The sequence below is a fragment of the Lissotriton vulgaris genome, chromosome 1_1 (genome assembly GCF_964263255.1).
Source record: "Lissotriton vulgaris chromosome 1_1, aLisVul1.2, whole genome shotgun sequence".
Lineage (NCBI taxonomy): Eukaryota > Metazoa > Chordata > Amphibia > Caudata > Salamandridae > Lissotriton > Lissotriton vulgaris.
In genome coordinates, this window is record NC_141685.1 from 230,368,350 (window position 1) to 230,386,508 (window position 18,159).

The 18,159-nt window shown below is 36.9% G+C and overlaps 5 non-coding genes across 5 annotated transcripts; all 5 read left to right on the forward strand.

Annotated features, from left to right (window-relative positions):
* Positions 1–5,078: 5,078 nt before the first annotated feature.
* On the forward strand, positions 5,079–5,150 carry TRNAD-GUC (transfer RNA aspartic acid (anticodon GUC)). Its single transcript has one exon. It is a non-coding gene; the product is annotated as a tRNA-Asp (tRNA).
* A 4,157-nt stretch (positions 5,151–9,307) lies between these two features.
* TRNAD-GUC (transfer RNA aspartic acid (anticodon GUC)) lies at positions 9,308–9,379 on the forward strand. The gene has a single exon. It is a non-coding gene; the product is annotated as a tRNA-Asp (tRNA).
* A 1,325-nt stretch (positions 9,380–10,704) lies between these two features.
* On the forward strand, positions 10,705–10,776 carry TRNAD-GUC (transfer RNA aspartic acid (anticodon GUC)). Its single transcript has one exon. It is a non-coding gene; the product is annotated as a tRNA-Asp (tRNA).
* A 4,157-nt stretch (positions 10,777–14,933) lies between these two features.
* Positions 14,934–15,005, forward strand: TRNAD-GUC (transfer RNA aspartic acid (anticodon GUC)). The gene has a single exon. It is a non-coding gene; the product is annotated as a tRNA-Asp (tRNA).
* A 1,326-nt stretch (positions 15,006–16,331) lies between these two features.
* Positions 16,332–16,403, forward strand: TRNAD-GUC (transfer RNA aspartic acid (anticodon GUC)). The gene has a single exon. It is a non-coding gene; the product is annotated as a tRNA-Asp (tRNA).
* The last annotated feature ends 1,756 nt before the right edge of the window (positions 16,404–18,159 follow it).

Sequence of the window (18,159 nt, forward strand, 5' to 3'; positions counted from 1 at the left end):
CCTCTCATACCTTTCTGTTCTTTCTTACTCATTCTCCTTTCAATTATCAATGCACTATATTTCACTTACTATTCATTTTTTAAGATTATAGCTCTTTGATGAGAATTGGAGGTAGTTCTGAAAAGAACTTTTGGTTTTCTTCTTTTAACTGAACAGGAACAAAAACAGGGAATAGAAACTGCTCAACAGGAGCAAAAAGAAAAGAAAAAAATTAGGGGTGGGAAGGGCAGTGATGGTTCTCCAATGCCCGAACCATGAGCAGGACACTTTGCTCCCCATAGGTGAGGAGTTGATTGCAGTATCTGCATCTGACGACCCCATGGTTAAATGCAGGTTGAATGTTTGCTACCTGCCCCTGTGATTGTTCTCTTCCAGAAGAAGTTGCTCCTCCTGTTGATGTAGAGGCCCCATCTCTGGGAACCTCTTGTGCCAGAGCCCTGACACTTTCCCGGGCAAAATTCTGGGGGTGCCTCCTCTCCACATGGCGAATCATGGTGAAGTTGCCAAAAGAGTATTTTTTTTGGGGGTTACCCCGTGACAGGACCTGTTTGCAGATCCTGCACTCTACTTTTGGTGCATTCACCTTCTTCTGGTCTGCTGGAAACTTAAAAAATTTCCAGATGAAATGTTCTTTGACCTTCGGCTGAGGAGGCTCTTCATCAATGAAATCATTGGAGTCATCTTCACTGCTGGATGGTCTGGCAGCCATGATGAATCCAGGAATATGGAGCAGCAAAAAAGGCAGGTCTTTCAGTCACAAAAGTGAAAGAAGAAGTGAAGGAAATGGGTGGGGATTTCATTCATTGTAAAAAAAAACTGTTAGCAACCAATGAAAAGTGTTATTTTAGGGTCACATGACCCGACGCGTTTACGCTGCGCGCTCCGGAGCACTTCCGGTGCGTTTACGCAGCGCGATCGTAGGCGCTTCCGGGGCGCAAACGTGGCGCGATCGTAGGCGCTTTTGCGTGCGTTTATGCGCCGCGCACGTAGGCGCTTCCGAGGGCACTTACGTTGCGCGCCAAAGTGACGTCATCAATCTTTTATAGAAATGCATAATCATTTTCCTTATTAAAAAAAACAAATTTTATTTGTATGGTACGAAATGTTTTGCATTATTATTAACTTTTCATTCATATTTTTTTTCACGAACGACAGTTGCGCTCTGGGTGCGCTTTCAGATGAGCTCTCGGAAAAGCTTACCGGAGAGCTTAGCTGAAAGCTTCCCGGAGCGCGCACCCAGAGCGCAAAAGAAAAAAATTATATAAAAAAAATGAATACTTAAAAAAAAACAGCAAATTGTAAAAAAAAAAAAATGTTAGAAACTCGATATACAAAGGAATTAGCATTTAAAAAAACTATGAAATTCACTGAAAAAACCATAGGTTTCACACCAGTTATAGTTAGGAATTAGCATTTAAAAAACCTATGAAATTCACTGAAAAAACCATAGGTTTCACACCAGTTATAGTTAGGAATTAGCATTTAAAAAACCTATTAAATTCACTGAAAAAACCATAGGTTTCACATCAGTTATAGTTAGCTGGAAATTTTACTGATATAAAACCATTGAAATTCCCACGTTATAGTTAGATGGACTCACTATAACTTGCGCGTGCAATGCACTGCTGATGATGTCTTATTAAGCCAGTTAACCAATCAATTTTTAAAAACCATCCATTTAGACACTTAAGTAAACATTTATTCTTCCATCAACTTTTACATATACATATATAAAATATATTTATTTTTCAGAAAGACACACATTCACTGGATGGTGTCATCAGTGATGTCATGAGTGATGTCACTGACCATGTCATGAGTGATGTAATATGTGATGTCATCAGCAGTGCATTGCACGCGCAAGTTATAGTGAGTCCATCTAACTATAACGTGGGAATTTCAATGGTTTTATATCAGTAAAATTTCCAGCTAACTATAACTGATGTGAAACCTATGGTTTTTTCAGTGAATATATATATATATATAAATATATATATTGATGAATAGAAAGATAGCTAGATAGAAAGATCGATAGATATTTATTTCAATGAATATAATTTCTTCATAAAACTGATTGTTTTTGGCTAGGAATTTCTGTATTGTAATAATTTAGGAAAAAAGATTACTTGTCCTAACCAAAAGCAGCAATTCTGCCTATTACAATACTGAGAATTGATCGAGGGCATGCCTTAACCCCAGGGAGGTGAGCACTGTTTAACTGAAGCCAATAAGTCCTCGTTAGTATAGTGGTCAGTATCCCCGCCTGTCACGCCAGAGACCGGGGTTCAATTCCCCGACGGGGAGGCGATTCCTTTTATTCACACAATTAAATAAAATGATGTACTTTCTAACATTGTAAAATATATCTGTCATTATCCTTGCCTATTCCGATTGAGAAAAAAGGTTGAATTCACTGATGGCCAAAATGCTTACTGATGTGTTAACTGAAATTCAGAATATGATCTGAATATTTCAGCATGCACAGGCGTACCATCAAAACCAATTTACGTCTACAATCTGTTGGAAAATGAGATGAAGCAGTCGTGAATCCTAGGCTGCTGTTCCACTCGATTGGCACGATTTACAAGGAGAATGACTGCTTTTGGTTAGTAGTGACCCGTGGTGGCTAATAGTTTTAAGCTGTAAATGGTAAAGTGAGCTGATTATATATATATATATATATATATATATATATATATATATATATACTGATGAATAGAAAGATAGCTAGATAGAAAGATCGATAGATATTTATTTCAATGAATATAATTTCTTCCTAAAACTGATTGTTTTTGGCTAGGAATTTCTGTATTGTAATAATTTAGGAAAAAAGATTACTTGTCCTAACCAAAAGCAGCAATTCTGCCTATTACAATACTGAGAATTGATCGAGGGCATGCCTTAACCCCAGGGAGGTGAGCACTGTTTAAGTGAAGCCAATAAGTCCTCGTTAGTATAGTGGTCAGTATCCCCGCCTGTCACGCCAGAGACCGGGGTTCAATTCCCCGACGGGGAGGCGATTCCTTTTATTCACACAATTAAATAAAATGATGTACTTTCTAACATTGTAAAATATATCTGTCATTATCCTTGCCTATTCAGATTGAGAAAAAAGGTTGAATTCACTGATGGCCAAAATGCTTACTGATGTGTTAACTGAAATTCAGAATATGATCTGAATATTTCAGCATGCACAGGCGTACCATCAAAACCAATTTACGTCTACAATCTGTTGGAAAATGAGATGAAGCAGTCGTGAATCCTAGGCTGCTGTTCCACTCGATTGGCACGATTTACAAGGAGAATGACTGCTTTTGGTTAGTAGTGACCCGTGGTGGCTAATAGTTTTAAGCTGTAAATGGTAAAGTGAGCTGATTATATATATATATATATATATATATATATATATATATATATATATATATATATATAATATATATATTGATGAATAGAAAGATAGCTAGATAGAAAGATCGATAGATATTTATTTCAATGAATATAATTTCTTCATAAAACTGATTGTTTTTGGCTAGGAATTTCTGTATTGTAATAATTTAGGAAAAAAGATTACTTGTCCTAACCAAAAGCAGCAATTCTGCCTATTACAATACTGAGAATTGATTGAGGGCATGCCTTAACCCCAGGGAGGTGAGCACTGTTTAACTGAAGCCAATAAGTCCTCGTTAGTATAGTGGTCAGTATCCCCGCCTGTCACGCCAGAGACCGGGGTTCAATTCCCCGACGGGGAGGCGATTCCTTTTATTCACACAATTAAATAAAATGATGTACTTTCTAACATTGTAAAATATATCTGTCATTATCCTTGCCTATTCCGATTGAGAAAAAAGGTTGAATTCACTGATGGCCAAAATGCTTACTGATGTGTTAACTGAAATTCAGAATATGATCTGAATATTTCAGCATGCACAGGCGTACCATCAAAACCAATTTACGTCTACAATCTGTTGGAAAATGAGATGAAGCAGTGGTGAATCCTAGGCTGCTGTTCCACTCGATTGGCACGATTTACAAGTAGAATGACTGCTTTTGGTTAGTAGTGACCCCTGGTGGCTAATAGTTATAAGCTGCAAATGGTAAAGTGAGCTGATTATATATATATATATATATATATATATAAATATATATATTGATGAATAGAAAGATAGCTAGATAGAAAGATCGATAGATATTTATTTCAATGAATATAATTTCTTCATAAAACTGATTGTTTTTGGCTAGGAATTTCTGTATTGTAATAATTTAGGAAAAAAGATTACTTGTCCTAACCAAAAGCAGCAATTCTGCCTATTACAATACTGAGAATTGATCGAGGGCATGCCTTAACCCCAGGGAGGTGAGCACTGTTTAACTGAAGCCAATAAGTCCTCGTTAGTATAGTGGTCAGTATCCCCGCCTGTCACGCCAGAGACCGGGGTTCAATTCCCCGACGGGGAGGCGATTCCTTTTATTCACACAATTAAATAAAATGATGTACTTTCTAACATTGTAAAATATATCTGTCATTATCCTTGCCTATTCCGATTGAGAAAAAAGGTTGAATTCACTGATGGCCAAAATGCTTACTGATGTGTTAACTGAAATTCAGAATATGCTCTGAATATTTCAGCATGCACAGGCGTACCATCAAAACCAATTTACGTCTACAATCTGTTGGAAAATGAGATGAAGCAGTGGTGAATCCTAGGCTGCTGTTCCACTCAATTGGCACGATTTACAAGTAGAATGACTGCTTTTGGTTAGTAGTGACCCCTGGTGGCTAATAGTTATAAGCTGCAAATGGTAAAGTGAGCTGATTATATATATATATATATAAATATATATATTGATGAATAGAAAGATAGCTAGATAGACAGATCGATAGATATTTATTTCAATGAAATAATTTCTTCATAAAACTAATTGTTTTTGGCTAGGAATTTCTGTATTGTAATAATTTAGGAAAAAAGTTTACTTGTCCTAACCAAAAGCAGCAATTCTGCCTATTACAATACTGAGAATTGATCGAGGGCATGCCTTAACCCCAGGGAGGTGAGCACTGTTTAACTGAAGCCAATAAGTCCTCGTTAGTATAGTGGTCAGTATCCCCGCCTGTCACGCGGGAGACCGGGGTTCAATTCCCCGACGGGGAGGCGATTCCTTTTATTCACACAATTAAATAAAATGATGTACTTTCTAACATTGTAAAATATATCTGTCATTATCCTTGCCTATTCCGATTGAGAAAAAAGGTTGAATTCACTGATGGCCAAAATGCTTACTGATGTGTTAACTGAAATTCAGAATATGATCTGAATATTTCAGCATGCACAGGCGTACCATCAAAACCAATTTACGTCTACAATCTGTTGGAAAATGAGATGAAGCAGTCGTGAATCCTAGGCTGCTGTTCCACTCGATTGGCACGATTTACAAGGAGAATGACTGCTTTTGGTTAGTAGTGACCCGTGGTGGCTAATAGTTTTAAGCTGTAAATGGTAAAGTGAGCTGATTATATATATATATATATATATATATATATATATATATATATATATAAATATATATACTGATGAATAGAAAGATAGCTAGATAGAAAGATCGATAGATATTTATTTCAATGAATATAATTTCTTCCTAAAACTGATTGTTTTTGGCTAGGAATTTCTGTATTGTAATAATTTAGGAAAAAAGATTACTTGTCCTAACCAAAAGCAGCAATTCTGCCTATTACAATACTGAGAATTGATCGAGGGCATGCCTTAACCCCAGGGAGGTGAGCACTGTTTAACTTAAGCCAATAAGTCCTCGTTAGTATAGTGGTCAATATCCCCGCCTGTCACGCCAGAGACCGGGGTTCAATTCCCCGACGGGGAGGCGATTCCTTTTATTCACACAATTAAATAAAATGATGTACTTTCTAACATTGTAAAATATATCTGTCATTATCCTTGCCTATTCCGATTGAGAAAAAAGGTTGAATTCACTGATGGCCAAAATGCTTACTGATGTGTTAACTGAAATTCAGAATATGATCTGAATATTTCAGCATGCACAGGCGTACCATCAAAACCAATTTACGTCTACAATCTGTTGGAAAATGAGATGAAGCAGTCGTGAATCCTAGGCTGCTGTTCCACTCGATTGGCACGATTTACAAGGAGAATGAGTGCTTTTGGTTAGTAGTGACCCGTGGTGGCTAAAAGTTATAAGCTGCAAATGGTAAAGTGAGCTGTTTATATATATATATATATATATATATATATATATATATATTGATGAATAGAAAGATAGCTAGATAGACAGATCGATAGATATTTATTTCAATGAAATAATTTCTTCATAAAACTGATTGTTTTTGGCTAGGAATTTCTGTATTGTAATAATTTAGGAAAAAAGATTACTTGTCCTAACCAAAAGCAGCAATTGTGCCTATTACAATACTGAGAATTGATCGAGGGCATGCCTTAACCCCAGGGAGGTGAGCACTGTTTAACTGAAGCCAATAAGTCCTCGTTAGTATAGTGGTCAGTATCCCCGCCTGTCACGCCAGAGACCGGGGTTCAATTCCCCGACGGGGAGGCGATTACTTTTATTCACACAATTAAATAAAATGATGTACTTTCTAACATTGTAAAATATATCTGTCATTATCCTTGCCTATTCCGATTAAGAAAAAAGGTTGAATTCACTGATGGCCAAAATGCTTACTGATGTGTTAACTGAAATTCAGAATATGATCTGAATATTTCAGCATGCACAGGCGTACCATCAAAACCAATTTACGTCTACAATCTGTTGGAAAATGAGATGAAGCAGTCGTGAATCCTAGTCTGCTGTTCCACTCGATTGGCACGATTTACAAGGAGAATGACTGCTTTTGGTTAGTAGTGACCCGTGGTGGCTAATAGTTTTAAGCTGTAAATGGTAAAGTGAGCTGATTATATATACATATATATATATATAAATATATATATTGATGAATAGAAAGATAGCTAGATAGAAAGATCGATAGATATTTATTTCAATGAATATAATTTCTTCATAAAACTGATTGTTTTTGGCTAGGAATTTCTGTATTGTAATAATTTAGGAAAAAAATGTACTTGTCCTAACCAAAAGCAGCAATTCTGCCTATTACAATACTGAGAATTGATCGAGGGCATGCCTTAACCCCAGGAAGGTGAGCCCTGTTTAACTGAAGCCAATAAGTCCTCGTTAGTATAGTGGTCAGTATCCCCACCTGTCACGCCAGAGACCGGGGTTCAATTCCCCGACGGGGAGGCGATTCCTTTTATTCACACAATTAAATAAAATGATGTACTTTCTAACATTGTAAAATATATCTGTCATTATCCTTGCCTATTCCGATTGAGAAAAAAGGTTGAAGTCACTGATGGCCAAAATGCTTACTGATGTGTTAACTGAAATTCAGAATATGCTCTGAATATTTCAGCATGCACAGGCGTACCATCAAAACCAATTTACGTCTACAATCTGTTGGAAAATGAGATGAAGCAGTGGTGAATCCTAGGCTGCTGTTCCACTCGATTGGCACGATTTACAAGTAGAATGACTGCTTTTGGTTAGTAGTGACCCCTGGTGGCTAATAGTTATAAGCTGCAAATGGTAAAGTGAGCTGATTATATATATATATATATATATATAAATATATATATTGATGAATAGAAAGATAGCTAGATAGAAAGATCGATAGATATTTATTTCAATGAATATAATTTCTTCATAAAACTGATTGTTTTTGGCTAGGAATTTCTGTATTGTAATAATTTAGGAAAAAAGATTACTTGTCCTAACCAAAAGCAGCAATTCTGCCTATTACAATACTGAGAATTGATCGAGGGCATGCCTTAACCCCAGGAAGGTGAGCACTGTTTAACTGAAGCCAATAAGTCCTCGTTAGTATAGTGGTCAGTATCCCCGCCTGTCACGCCAGAGACCGGGGTTCAATTCCCCGACGGGGAGGCGATTCCTTTTATTCACACAATTAAATAAAATGATGTACTTTCTAACATTGTAAAATACATCTGTCATTATCCTTGCCTATTCCGATTGAGAAAAAAGGTTGAATTCACTGATGGCCAAAATGCTTACTGATGTGTTAACTGAAATTCAGAATATGATCTGAATATTTCAGCATGCACAGGCGTACCATCAAAACCAATTTACGTCTACAATCTGTTGGAAAATGAGATGAAGCAGTGGTGAATCCTAGGCTGCTGTTCCACTCGATTGGCACGATTTACAAGTATAATGACTGCTTTTGGTTAGTAGTGACCCCTGGTGGCTAATAGTTATAAGCTGCAAATGGTAAAGTGAGCTGATTATATATATATATATATATAAATATATATATTGATGAATAGAAAGATAGCTAGATAGAAAGATCGATAGATATTTATTTCAATGAATATAATTTCTTCATAAAACTGATTGTTTTTGGCTAGGAATTTCTGTATTGTAATAATTTAGGAAAAAAGATTACTTGTCCTAACCAAAAGCAGCAATTCTGCCTATTACAATACTGAGAATTGATCGAGGGCATGCCTTAACCCCAGGGAGGTGAGCACTGTTTAACTGAAGCCAATAAGTCCTCGTTAGTATAGTGGTCAGTATCCCCGCCTGTCACGCCAGAGACTGGGGTTCAATTCCCCGACGGGGAGGCGATTCCTTTTATTCACACAATTAAATAAAATGATGTACTTTCTAACATTGTAAAATATATCTGTCATTATCCTTGCCTATTCCGATTGAGAAAAAAGGTTGAATTCACTGATGGCCAAGATGCTAACTGATGTGTTAACTGAAATTCAGAATATGCTCTGAATATTTCAGCATGCACAGGCGTACCATCACAACCAATTTACGTCTACAATCTGTTGGAAAATGAGATGAAGCAGTGGTGAATCCTAGGCTGCTGTTCCACTCGATTGGCACGATTTACAAGTAGAATGACTGCTTTTGGTTAGTAGTGACCCCTGGTGGCTAATAGTTATAAGCTGCAAATGGTAAAGTGAGCTGATTATATATATATATATATATAAATATATATATTGATGAATAGAAAGATAGCTAGATTGAAAGATCGATAGATATTTATTTCAATGAATATAATTTCTTCATAAAACTGATTGTTTTTGGCTAGGAATTTCTGTATTGTAATAATTTAGGAAAAAAGATTACTTGTCCTAACCAAAAGCAGCAATTCTGCCTAGTACAATACTGAGAATTGATCGAGGGCATGCCTTAACCCCAGGGAGGTGAGCACTGTTTAACTGAAGCCAATAAGTCCTCGTTAGTATAGTGGTCAGTATCCCCGCCTGTCACGCGGGAGACCGGGGTTCAATTCCCCGACGGGGAGGCGATTCCTTTTATTCACACAATTAAATAAAATGATGTACTTTCTAACATTGTAAAATATATCTGTCATTATCCTTGCCTATTACGATTGAGAAAAAAGGTTGAATTCACTGATGGCCAAAATGCTTACTGATGTGTTAACTGAAATTCAGAATATGCTCTGAATATTTCAGCATGCACAGGCGTACCATCAAAACCAATTTACGTCTACAATCTGTTGGAAAATGAGATGAAGCAGTGGTGAATCCTAGGCCGCTGTTCCACTCGATTGGCACGATTTACAAGTAGAATGACTGCTTTTGGTTAGTAGTGACCCCTGGTGGCTAATAGTTATAAGCTGCAAATGGTAAAGTGAGCTGATTATATATATATATATATATATATAAATATATATATTGATGAATAGAAAGATAGCTAGATAGAAAGATCGATAGATATTTATTTCAATGAATATAATTTCTTCATAAAACTGATTGTTTTTGGCTAGGAATTTCTGTATTGTAATAATTTAGGAAAAAAGATTACTTGTCCTAACCAAAAGCAGCAATTCTGCCTATTACAATACTGAGAATTGATCGAGGGCATGCCTTAACCCCAGGGAGGTGAGCACTGTTTAACTGAAGCCAATAAGTCCTCGTTAGTATAGTGGTCAGTATCCCCGCCTGTCACGCCAGAGACCGGGGTTCAATTCCCCGACGGGGAGGCGATTCCTTTTATTCACACAATTAAATAAAATGATGTACTTTCTAACATTGTAAAATATATCTGTCATTATCCTTGCCTATTCCGATTGAGAAAAAAGGTTGAATTCACTGATGGCCAAAATGCTTACTGATGTGTTAACTGAAATTCAGAATATGCTCTGAATATTTCAGCATGCACAGGCGTACCATCAAAACCAATTTACGTCTACAATCTGTTGGAAAATGAGATGAAGCAGTGGTGAATCCTAGGCTGCTGTTCCACTCAATTGGCACGATTTACAAGTAGAATGACTGCTTTTGGTTAGTAGTGACCCCTGGTGGCTAATAGTTATAAGCTGCAAATGGTAAAGTGAGCTGATTATATATATATATATATAAATATATATATTGATGAATAGAAAGATAGCTAGATAGACAGATCGATAGATATTTATTTCAATGAAATAATTTCTTCATAAAACTAATTGTTTTTGGCTAGGAATTTCTGTATTGTAATAATTTAGGAAAAAAGTTTACTTGTCCTAACCAAAAGCAGCAATTCTGCCTATTACAATACTGAGAATTGATCGAGGGCATGCCTTAACCCCAGGGAGGTGAGCACTGTTTAACTGAAGCCAATAAGTCCTCGTTAGTATAGTGGTCAGTATCCCCGCCTGTCACGCGGGAGACCGGGGTTCAATTCCCCGACGGGGAGGCGATTCCTTTTATTCACACAATTAAATAAAATGATGTACTTTCTAACATTGTAAAATATATCTGTCATTATCCTTGCCTATTCCGATTGAGAAAAAAGGTTGAATTCACTGATGGCCAAAATGCTTACTGATGTGTTAACTGAAATTCAGAATATGATCTGAATATTTCAGCATGCACAGGCGTACCATCAAAACCAATTTACGTCTACAATCTGTTGGAAAATGAGATGAAGCAGTCGTGAATCCTAGGCTGCTGTTCCACTCGATTGGCACGATTTACAAGGAGAATGACTGCTTTTGGTTAGTAGTGACCCGTGGTGGCTAATAGTTTTAAGCTGTAAATGGTAAAGTGAGCTGATTATATATATATATATATATATATATATATATATATATATATATATAAATATATATACTGATGAATAGAAAGATAGCTAGATAGAAAGATCGATAGATATTTATTTCAATGAATATAATTTCTTCCTAAAACTGATTGTTTTTGGCTAGGAATTTCTGTATTGTAATAATTTAGGAAAAAAGATTACTTGTCCTAACCAAAAGCAGCAATTCTGCCTATTACAATACTGAGAATTGATCGAGGGCATGCCTTAACCCCAGGGAGGTGAGCACTGTTTAACTTAAGCCAATAAGTCCTCGTTAGTATAGTGGTCAATATCCCCGCCTGTCACGCCAGAGACCGGGGTTCAATTCCCCGACGGGGAGGCGATTCCTTTTATTCACACAATTAAATAAAATGATGTACTTTCTAACATTGTAAAATATATCTGTCATTATCCTTGCCTATTCCGATTGAGAAAAAAGGTTGAATTCACTGATGGCCAAAATGCTTACTGATGTGTTAACTGAAATTCAGAATATGATCTGAATATTTCAGCATGCACAGGCGTACCATCAAAACCAATTTACGTCTACAATCTGTTGGAAAATGAGATGAAGCAGTCGTGAATCCTAGGCTGCTGTTCCACTCGATTGGCACGATTTACAAGGAGAATGAGTGCTTTTGGTTAGTAGTGACCCGTGGTGGCTAAAAGTTATAAGCTGCAAATGGTAAAGTGAGCTGTTTATATATATATATATATATATATATATATATATATATATTGATGAATAGAAAGATAGCTAGATAGACAGATCGATAGATATTTATTTCAATGAAATAATTTCTTCATAAAACTGATTGTTTTTGGCTAGGAATTTCTGTATTGTAATAATTTAGGAAAAAAGATTACTTGTCCTAACCAAAAGCAGCAATTGTGCCTATTACAATACTGAGAATTGATCGAGGGCATGCCTTAACCCCAGGGAGGTGAGCACTGTTTAACTGAAGCCAATAAGTCCTCGTTAGTATAGTGGTCAGTATCCCCGCCTGTCACGCCAGAGACCGGGGTTCAATTCCCCGACGGGGAGGCGATTACTTTTATTCACACAATTAAATAAAATGATGTACTTTCTAACATTGTAAAATATATCTGTCATTATCCTTGCCTATTCCGATTAAGAAAAAAGGTTGAATTCACTGATGGCCAAAATGCTTACTGATGTGTTAACTGAAATTCAGAATATGATCTGAATATTTCAGCATGCACAGGCGTACCATCAAAACCAATTTACGTCTACAATCTGTTGGAAAATGAGATGAAGCAGTCGTGAATCCTAGTCTGCTGTTCCACTCGATTGGCACGATTTACAAGGAGAATGACTGCTTTTGGTTAGTAGTGACCCGTGGTGGCTAATAGTTTTAAGCTGTAAATGGTAAAGTGAGCTGATTATATATACATATATATATATATAAATATATATATTGATGAATAGAAAGATAGCTAGATAGAAAGATCGATAGATATTTATTTCAATGAATATAATTTCTTCATAAAACTGATTGTTTTTGGCTAGGAATTTCTGTATTGTAATAATTTAGGAAAAAAATGTACTTGTCCTAACCAAAAGCAGCAATTCTGCCTATTACAATACTGAGAATTGATCGAGGGCATGCCTTAACCCCAGGAAGGTGAGCCCTGTTTAACTGAAGCCAATAAGTCCTCGTTAGTATAGTGGTCAGTATCCCCACCTGTCACGCCAGAGACCGGGGTTCAATTCCCCGACGGGGAGGCGATTCCTTTTATTCACACAATTAAATAAAATGATGTACTTTCTAACATTGTAAAATATATCTGTCATTATCCTTGCCTATTCCGATTGAGAAAAAAGGTTGAAGTCACTGATGGCCAAAATGCTTACTGATGTGTTAACTGAAATTCAGAATATGCTCTGAATATTTCAGCATGCACAGGCGTACCATCAAAACCAATTTACGTCTACAATCTGTTGGAAAATGAGATGAAGCAGTGGTGAATCCTAGGCTGCTGTTCCACTCGATTGGCACGATTTACAAGTAGAATGACTGCTTTTGGTTAGTAGTGACCCCTGGTGGCTAATAGTTATAAGCTGCAAATGGTAAAGTGAGCTGATTATATATATATATATATATATATAAATATATATATTGATGAATAGAAAGATAGCTAGATAGAAAGATCGATAGATATTTATTTCAATGAATATAATTTCTTCATAAAACTGATTGTTTTTGGCTAGGAATTTCTGTATTGTAATAATTTAGGAAAAAAGATTACTTGTCCTAACCAAAAGCAGCAATTCTGCCTATTACAATACTGAGAATTGATCGAGGGCATGCCTTAACCCCAGGAAGGTGAGCACTGTTTAACTGAAGCCAATAAGTCCTCGTTAGTATAGTGGTCAGTATCCCCGCCTGTCACGCCAGAGACCGGGGTTCAATTCCCCGACGGGGAGGCGATTCCTTTTATTCACACAATTAAATAAAATGATGTACTTTCTAACATTGTAAAATACATCTGTCATTATCCTTGCCTATTCCGATTGAGAAAAAAGGTTGAATTCACTGATGGCCAAAATGCTTACTGATGTGTTAACTGAAATTCAGAATATGATCTGAATATTTCAGCATGCACAGGCGTACCATCAAAACCAATTTACGTCTACAATCTGTTGGAAAATGAGATGAAGCAGTGGTGAATCCTAGGCTGCTGTTCCACTCGATTGGCACGATTTACAAGTATAATGACTGCTTTTGGTTAGTAGTGACCCCTGGTGGCTAATAGTTATAAGCTGCAAATGGTAAAGTGAGCTGATTATATATATATATATATATAAATATATATATTGATGAATAGAAAGATAGCTAGATAGAAAGATCGATAGATATTTATTTCAATGAATATAATTTCTTCATAAAACTGATTGTTTTTGGCTAGGAATTTCTGTATTGTAATAATTTAGGAAAAAAGATTACTTGTCCTAACCAAAAGCAGCAATTCTGCCTATTACAATACTGAGAATTGATCGAGGGCATGCCTTAACCCCAGGGAGGTGAGCACTGTTTAACTGAAGCCAATAAGTCCTCGTTAGTATAGTGGTCAGTATCCCCGCCTGTCACGCCAGAGACTGGGGTTCAATTCCCCGACGGGGAGGCGATTCCTTTTATTCACACAATTAAATAAAATGATGTACTTTCTAACATTGTAAAATATATCTGTCATTATCCTTGCCTATTCCGATTGAGAAAAAAGGTTGAATTCACTGATGGCCAAGATGCTAACTGATGTGTTAACTGAAATTCAGAATATGCTCTGAATATTTCAGCATGCACAGGCGTACCATCACAACCAATTTACGTCTACAATCTGTTGGAAAATGAGATGAAGCAGTGGTGAATCCTAGGCTGCTGTTCCACTCGATTGGCACGATTTACAAGTAGAATGACTGCTTTTGGTTAGTAGTGACCCCTGGTGGCTAATAGTTATAAGCTGCAAATGGTAAAGTGAGCTGATTATATATATATATATATATAAATATATATATTGATGAATAGAAAGATAGCTAGATTGAAAGATCGATAGATATTTATTTCAATGAATATAATTTCTTCATAAAACTGATTGTTTTTGGCTAGGAATTTCTGTATTGTAATAATTTAGGAAAAAAGATTACTTGTCCTAACCAAAAGCAGCAATTCTGCCTAGTACAATACTGAGAATTGATCGAGGGCATGCCTTAACCCCAGGGAGGTGAGCACTGTTTAACTGAAGCCAATAAGTCCTCGTTAGTATAGTGGTCAGTATCCCCGCCTGTCACGCGGGAGACCGGGGTTCAATTCCCCGACGGGGAGGCGATTCCTTTTATTCACACAATTAAATAAAATGATGTACTTTCTAACATTGTAAAATATATCTGTCATTATCCTTGCCTATTACGATTGAGAAAAAAGGTTGAATTCACTGATGGCCAAAATGCTTACTGATGTGTTAACTGAAATTCAGAATATGCTCTGAATATTTCAGCATGCACAGGCGTACCATCAAAACCAATTTACGTCTACAATCTGTTGGAAAATGAGATGAAGCAGTGGTGAATCCTAGGCTGCTGTTCCACTCGATTGGCACGATTTACAAGTAGAATGACTGCTTTTGGTTAGTAGTGACCCCTGGTGGCTAATAGTTATAAGCTGCAAATGGTAAAGTGAGCTGATTATATATATATATATATATATAAATATATATATTGATGAATAGAAAGATAGCTAGATAGAAAGATCGATAGATATTTATTTCAATGAATATAATTTCTTCATAAAACTGATTGTTTTTGGCTAGGAATTTCTGTATTGTAATAATTTAGGAAAAAAGATTACTTGTCCTAACCAAAAGCAGCAATTCTGCCTATTACAATACTGAGAATTGATCGAGGGCATGCCTTAACCCCAGGGAGGTGAGCACTGTTTAACTGAAGCCAATAAGTCCTCGTTAGTATAGTGGTCAGTATCCCCGCCTGTCACGCCAGAGACCGGGGTTCAATTCCCCGACGGGGAGGCGATTCCTTTTATTCACACAATTAAATAAAATGATGTACTTTCTAACATTGTAAAATATATCTGTCATTATCCTTGCCTATTCCGATTGAGAAAAAAGGTTGAATTCACTGATGGCCAAAATGCTAACTGATGTGTTAACTGAAATTCAGAATATGCTCTGAATATTTCAGCATGCACAGGCGTACCATCACAACCAATTTACGTCTACAATCTGTTGGAAAATGAGATGAAGCAGTGGTGAATCCTAGGCTGCTGTTCCACTCGATTGGCACGATTTACAAGTAGAATGACTGCTTTTGGTTAGTAGTGACCCCTGGTGGCTAATAGTTATAAGCTGCAAATGGTAAAGTGAGCTGATTATATATATATATATATATAAATATATATATTGATGAATAGAAAGATAGCTAGATTGAAAGATCGATAGATATTTATTTCAATGAATATAATTTCTTCATAAAACTGATTGTTTTTGGCTAGGAATTTCTGTATTGTAATAATTTAGGAAAAAAGATTACTTGTCCTAACCAAAAGCAGCAATTCTGCCTAGTACAATACTGAGAATTGATCGAGGGCATGCCTTAACCCCAGGGAGGTGAGCACTGTTTAACTGAAGCCAATAAGTCCTCGTTAGTATAGTGGTCAGTATCCCCGCCTGTCACGCGGGAGACCGGGGTTCAATTCCCCGACGGGGAGGCGATTCCTTTTATTCACACAATTAAATAAAATGATGTACTTTCTAACATTGTAAAATATATCTGTCATTATCCTTGCCTATTCCGATTGAGAAAAAAGGTTGAATTCACTGATGGCCAAAATGCTTACTGATGTGTTAACTGAAATTCAGAATATGCTCTGAATATTTCAGCATGCACAGGCGTACCATCAAAACCAATTTACGTCTACAATCTGTTGGAAAATGAGATGAAGCAGTGGTGAATCCTAGGCTGCTGTTCCACTCGATTGGCACGATTTACAAGGAGAATGACTGCTTTTGGTTAGTAGTGACCCGTGGTGGCTAATAGTTTTAAGCTGTAAATGGTAAAGTGAGCTGATTATATATATATATATATATATATAAATATATATATATTGATGAATAGAAAGATAGCTAGATAGAAAGATCGATAGATATTTATTTCAATGAATATAATTTCTTCATAAAACTGATTGTTTTTGGCTAGGAATTTCTGTATTGTAATAATTTAGGAAAAAAGATTACTTGTCCTAACCAAAAGCAGCAATTCTGCCTATTACAATACTGAGAATTGATCGAGAGCATGCCTTAACCCCAGGGAGGTGAGCACTGTTTAACTGAAGCCAATAAGTCCTCGTTAGTATAGTGGTCAGTATCCCCGCCTGTCACGCCAGAGACCGGGGTTCAATTCCCCGACGGGGAGGCGATTCCTTTTATTCACACAATTAAATAAAATGATGTACTTTCTAACATTGTAAAATATATCTGTCATTATCCTTGCCTATTCCGATTGAGAAAAAAGGTTGAATTCACTGATGGCCAAAATGCTTACTGATGTGTTAACTGAAATTCAGAATATGCTCTGAATATTTCAGCATGCACAGGCGTACCATCACAACCAATTTACGTCTACAATCTGTTGGAAAATGAGATGAAGCAGTGGTGAATCCTAGGCTGCTGTTCCACTCGATTGGCACGATTTACAAGTAGAATGACTACTTTTGGTTAGTAGTGACCCCTGGTGGCTAATAGTTATAAGCTGCAAATGGTAAAGTGAGCTGATTATATATATTACCTACTGGCGGTCGCCAGTAGGTAGTTATAGTTAGGATTTTTTTCAATGTTAAATCTCAAAATTCTATTTGGAATAACTTTGGCACCGGTTGACGAATCTGCCTGAAAATTTCCTGAAAATGGCCTCGCGGAGCTCCGGTCCTTCCCTGAAAGTTTGGGGGGGATACGTCATGCGGGGGCCGAGATAAAAGGGGGGTCCCAAAACGCATTTTCCCCATGTTAATTTCCATAGGGCGGTCAATTTCACTTTTAGCCCGAACGGCTGAATGGATTTACACCAAACTTGGCAAAATTGTAGGGACTGGTAGCCCGATGTGCCTTTGCTATGTCTCAAGATATGTGCTCCAGTGGATTTTGAGTAATTAAGGTTCAAAAAAATATATATATCTATAGGCGCTCTCCGGTGCGCGCACTTGAGTGCGCTCCCGGCGCGACACGCGACTTGCGCGCAGAAAGCTGATTGGCTCTTGGGTGTCTGTAAACATTCTAAACAGTCTGGAGCGGCCGCCATCTTGTGTCTCGGTAAAATCGAGACACAAGGGGTTTGAAAAAAAAAGGGGCAAATGACCATAAGGGGGAAGAGTAGACCCCCTCTGACCCCCTAGGTTTGATGTAGGGACTAAAATAGGGTCCTGCAGGGCATTAAAAAATTTTTTTCGTTTTGCGTGGGGGAAGCGCATG